Here is a 6327-nt window from a genome sequence, read left to right on the forward strand (position 1 = left end):
ACGCTTTGATGTGGCACGACCAGGGTTGATATGCCGAGCCTGATGCTCAGGATGTTCATCATCTGGAACCACCCACAAGAACACGCAAAAACAACCAGAAAGAACGAGCATAAGCCACCAAACACAACAAAAGTATCACTGAGTGGTAAGAGTACGATGGAACTTGGTAGAGGGCGATGTGCAAGGGTTCAAGTCACATTGCTCAAATCAATGATATTTAGCTCATGCCTTAACTCGCGAAATCTTGCTTCATCCAAGGGCTTCGTGAAAATATCTGCAAGGTTATCATGAGTGTTGACATACTTGAGCTTGATCTCCCCTCGCCTAATGTGATCCCAGATGAAGTGATACCGAATCTCAATATGCTTCGTCTTGAAGTGTTGCACCGGGTTGAGAGAAATCTTGATGGAACTTTCATTATCACACCAAAGAGGCACTTTGTCACAAATGACACCGTACTCCTTTAAAGTTTGCCTCATCCATAAGAGTTGTGCACAACAACTAGCGGCCGCCACATACTCCGCTTCGGTGGACGAGAGAGACACACAACTTCGCTTCTTGGAAGACCAACTCACCAAAGAGCAACCAATAAATTGGCACCCTCCGGAAGTGGACTTCCTATCCACTTTGTCTCCCGCCCAATCGGAATCCGTATATCCTTCAAGCTTGAAGTTTGCCCCTCTTGGGTACCATAAGCCAAAGTTTGGGGTATGAGCCAAATATCGAAAGATTCGCTTGACCGCCACATAGTGGCTTTCCTTTGGTGCGGCTTGAAACCGTGCACATATTCCCACACTCAACATGATATCCGGTCTAGATGCACAAAGGTAAAGCGAGGAGCCAATCATGGAACAATATACCTTTTGATCCACCGCTTTACCATTGGGATCAATGTCAAGTTGGCACTTGGTAGGCATTGGGGTAGAAGCCGGCTTGACATCACTTAGCTTGAATCTTTTTAGCATGTCTTGAGTGTATTTGTCTTGGTTGATGAAGGTACCTTCTCTTCGTTCTTTGATATCAAAACCAAGGAAGAACTTCAACTCTCCCATCAAAGACATCTTGAACTTGGAGGTCATGAGAGCGGCAAATTCCTCATTGAAAGCTTTGTTAGGGGAACCAAAGATAATATCATCAACATATAGTTGGCATACAAACAACTCCCCTTTGACCTGCTTAGTAAAAAGAGTGGGATCGATTTGCCCAACCTCAAATCCATGATCTTGTAACAACTCGATAAGGTGGTCATACCATGCACGTGGGGCTTGTTTAAGGCCATAGAGCGCCTTATCGAGTTGATACACATGATCCGGGAAGTAGGGATCCTCGAACCCGGGGGGTTGCTTGACATAAACCAACTCATTAATAGGACCATTAAGAAAAGCACTTTTCACATCCATTTGCTGTAACTTAAAGTTGTGATGGGAAGCATAAGCAATCGACAAACGAATGGATTCAAGGTGAGCAACGGGAGCAAAGGTTTCACCGTAGTCGATACCCTCGACTTGGGAGTAGCCTTGTGCTACCAATCTTGCCTTGTTGCGAATGATGTTCCCATGAGCATCTTGCTTGTTCTTGAAAATCCACTTGGTTCCAATGACGTTGTGGTTCCCCGATGGCCTTGGCACCAATCTCCACACCTTGTTGTACTTGAAGTTGTTGAGTTCTTCATGCATGGCATTGAGCCAATCCGAGTCTTCGAGCGCCTCATAGACCTTTTGAGGTTCAACACAAGAGACAAACGCGTGATGTTCACAATAGTTTGCTAATTGTCTACGAGTGATTACCCCCTTTCTTAGGCTTCCAACCACATTCTCCATGAGATGGCCTTTGGTGGTGAGCTTGGAAGCAATCTTCGCGGCACGACGCTCTAATTCCTCTTCGGATGTGGAAGGAGGAGGGTTAACTTGATTATCTTGAGCGCCGTCTTGAGCTTGTTCTTGATCTTGAGCTTGCTCATGGTCTTGAACTTGCTCGAGGGGGAGAACTTGACCTTGGGCATCATTTGGAGGTTCACCACCATCTTGAGATTGATCTTGCCCCTGGTCTTGTTCACGAGGTTGAGAGCCTTCACTTTGTTATTCGAAAGCGTGTGGGTCTTGGGGTGGTGATGGCTCCACTTGAGTGGAGCATTGTCCTTCTCCTTCGGCCACAAGGGGTTCCTCAATGGGTAGAATATGACCAATACCCATTCTTCTTATAGCTTGGGGAGGAATTTCATCACCTACATCACAAGTACCACTTTGCTCCACTTGGGAGCCGTTATTTTCGTCAAACTCCATGTTACACGTCTCCTCAATGAGTCCGGTGGACTTGTTGAGAACACGGTAAGCATGAGAGTTTGTAGCATAACCAACAAATATGCCCTCATAAGCTCTAGCCTCAAATTTAGACAAACAGACACCTTTCTTGAGAATGAAACACTTACACCCGAACACCCGGAAGTACTTGAGATTGGGCTTGTTACCGGTGAGTATCTCATAAGGAGTCTTGTTCAAGACTTTGCGGAGATAGAGCCGATTGGATGCATGACACGCTGTGTTGATGGCTTCGGCCCAAAAGTTGTATGGAGACTTGAACTCTGCCATCATGGTCCTTGCCGCATCCATCAACGTCCGGTTCTTCCTCTCCGCTACACCATTTTGTTGAGGGGTATATGGTGCAGCATATTGATGCTTGATCCCCTCGTCACTAAGAAACTCATCCAAGGTGTAGTTCTTGAACTCGGTGCCGTTGTCACTTCTTATTGTCAAGATCTTTGCATCATGTTGACGTTCAGCTTCATTTGCAAAGTCAATGACGGTTTGTTGAGTCTCACTCTTCCTTTTGAAGAAGTATACCCAAGTGTATCTTGAATAATCATCCACAATCACCAAGCAATACTTTCTACCTCCAAGACTATCAAAAGATGGGGCCCAAAGAGATCCATGTGAAGGAGCTCCAAGGGTCTCTTCGAGTAGATGATGGTCGTGGGAGGGTGAGCCTTCTCGTGCAGCTTTCCTTCGATACAAGCACTGCAAGCACGATCTTTGGCAAAACTAACATTTGTTAGTCCACGGACATGGTCCCCCTTGAGAAAACTTTGCAAAGATCTCATATTGACGTGGGCTAAACGGTGATGCCAAAGCCATCCCATGTCAACTTTAGCCATTAGGCATGTCGCGGTCTTAGTGGGTCGCTCCAGAAAGTTAATCACATAGAGACCATTCTCGACATGCACAACAAAGGCTACTTTAAGAGTCTTTCTCCACAAGAGGGCCAGGGTATCAATGTCAAAGAAAGTGGCAAAACCCATGAGTGCAAGTTGACAAACGGAAAGTAAATTGTATGCAAGGGACTCAACAAGTATGACTTTCTCGATCGTTAGATCATGAGAAATGACAACCTTGCCAAGAACCAATACCTTAGAATGTGAGGCATAACCCCACTCGACATTGGTGTGCATCGATGGAATCTTTTGCACGTCCACCACCAAGTCCTTGCTCCCGGTCATATGATTTGTTGCTCCACTATCGAGCAACCATGATCCCCCACCGGAAGCAAACACCTACAAGAGATCAATGCTTGGTTTTAGGTACCCATTTAGTAATGGGTCCTTTGATGTTAGTAACAAGGGTCTTAGGAACCCAAATAGACCACTCAATGTACTCATAAGGAGAACCAACAAATTTAGCATAAACATGTCCATCACTAGCACGGCACAACACATATGACAGGTTAAAGTCGCCGGCTTTGTTTGAGGAGATGGTTTTGCCTTTTTGACATCAACGCCCTTCACATTTTCCTTCTTCTCCTTAGGAGCACCCTCTCCCTCTTTCACAAAAGTTTGCTTGAGAGGAGGAGGTCGTTTGGTCTTGTCGTTTTTCTTCTTATTCTTGGACTTGGGTGCAAACCCAATTCCCTTCTTGGCCACAACTTCCTTTCGATTGCTCAAAAGGTCGTTGAGGTTCTTCTCACCTTGAATGCATGTCACAAGGCCTTTCTCAAGTTGATCCTTCAACTTGGCATTCTCCTCCACAAGATGCACATGCTCACAACACGGGTTAGTAGCATATGCATTATCAATTAATACCATATGAGGAAAGGTGGCCTTTTCCTTGGTTAGCTTAACTTGGAGTTGCGCATGAGACTCCTTGAGGTTTGCATGTGCACCCTTCAAGACCTTGTGGGCCTTGTCAAGTACATCAAACTCCTCCTTGAGTCTAGCATGATCAACCCCAAGTTTAGCCTTCTCGGAAGTTAGCACACGAGACACAACAAGAGCATAATCAAGATCTTTCTTTAACTTGGCATGATCATCGTTGTGTGACTCCTCAAGAGCCAAACGATGCCCACGCTCTTCCTCAAGAGCATTGGAGAGATCCGATATCTCATCGGCATAGTCACGACTATGACCTTCCATCTTAGAGATGGTTTCTTCGTGAGCCTCGATCATGTCATTGGCTTCACCAAGTTGTTCCAAGAGAGCAACAAAGTGCTTCTTGGATTTGCCATTGAGCTTACTCATAAATGACTCAAATTCATTCACATCCTCATTAGACCCCTCATGTTCATCAATGCAACCCTCCAAGGAGGGATTAGTAATGATGGTGGTTTTGATGTTGGGGGTTACCTTGTTGGAGGCTTTAGCCATGAGGCACTTGGCGGTGATGTTCTCGTTGGGTGAATCAAAGAGAGACACCTGGGGAGTGGTAGCAATGGCAACGGAGGCCATGGCCATTGCTTCTCCATTTTCATCATCATCGTCATCCTCATGGTATTCTTCTTGAACCACCAACCCACGAGTAGGAGTCTTCTTGGTGAAGTTCTTGTTGGGGAAGGACTTGGCTTTGTCTTTTCGGATGAACTTGCCACCATTGTCTTCCCGCTTCTCGTAAGGACAATCCGCAATGAAATGGCTCACATTGCCACAGTTGAAACAAGTTCTAACTCGTTGCTTGCCCTTGAAGCCACTTGAGTTGTTCTTGTTGAAGTTGGGTCTTGAATTCTTCTTGCTCCAAATTGTCTTGAAGCAAGAGCCATGTGCTCATGATAATCATATTTCGTGTCTTCGGGGTTGCTCTCCTCATCTTCCTCTTCTTCCATAATAACCTTGGCCTTCAAGGCAAGGTTGGGTTTCTTTGCCCTTTGAGAACGGAGCACCGCATTGTCGGCGGTCTTGTCCAAGATGCTCATTGCAACGAACTCATCCAACACTTCACTTGAGGTCATGGAGTGGAAGTCCGATCTTTGACGAATGACGGAGGACATGGCCTTGTTGTAGGACATCATGGCCTTGAGGAACTTATGCTTGATCCAATTGTCATCCGCGTCCTTGCTCTCATGATCTCGGAGTGAGACCGCGAGTTTGCTCACTCTTCGAAAGAGCTCACGAGGTTCTTCATCTTCTTTCATTGCAAACTCATCGGCTTCATCTTGCACCACTTCATAGTTGGAGCATTGAATGCTAGCACTTCCTCGATAGAGAGACACAACTCATTGCCATGCGTCTTTGGCCATGGCATGAGGTCGAAGATGAGGGAGATCTTCGGGAAGGATTGCATCTTGGATGATGAAGAGAGCACTCTCATTGAATTGATTATCCACCACTTCTCTCGGGGTGAAGTTGCTTCGGTCATGTGGATAGAAACCTTCTTCAATGATTCTCCAAAGATTAGTATTCACATGATTTAAATGACGCTTGAAGCGATACACCCAAGAATCAAAATCCTCATTTTTCACAATCTTAGGAGGAGGACCGGCATGATTTAAATGAGTAGAGGGAATCGGTCCTCCATAAATTGGAGGTTCCACATGGGCAAAGATGTCGGTGCCATTTCTACCACTAGTAGAAGGACCCTTCTCACTATTAGCTTCCACCTTGTCGGAGTTAGCATCCATCACCTTGTTAGCGGGATCACCCACTTTCAACGGCGAGGTAGGTAGTTTAAGTCCTTCTAAGAATTTATTAAACATGCTTTCAACCGTGGTTGTCATGGAGGTTTTCAATGTGTCCAAGGCCACATTGAATTCCTCATGGGACACCGTGGTTTCCCCATTACCCGTAGACGAGATCGGATTCACACCGGAGTGCTCCTCCTCCCCACCGTCTACGGTGTCAACCATACTCTTCGGACGGCAAAGTCCTTAATAAAGAGACGAGGCTCTGATACCAATTGAAAGGATCGATATACTTTTTTAAACTTTGCAACAAGATAGGTTGTCTAGATATGCAACTATGTGAGCAACCTATATGATGCAATAACAATTAGCACAAAAGCAAGCAAGGGATACAACACAAAAAGCTTGCACAAGTAAAGGCACGAGATAACCAAGAGTGGAGCCGGT

The sequence above is a fragment of the Triticum dicoccoides genome, chromosome 3B (genome assembly GCF_002162155.2).
Source record: "Triticum dicoccoides isolate Atlit2015 ecotype Zavitan chromosome 3B, WEW_v2.0, whole genome shotgun sequence".
Taxonomy (NCBI): Eukaryota; Viridiplantae; Streptophyta; class Magnoliopsida; order Poales; family Poaceae; genus Triticum; species Triticum dicoccoides.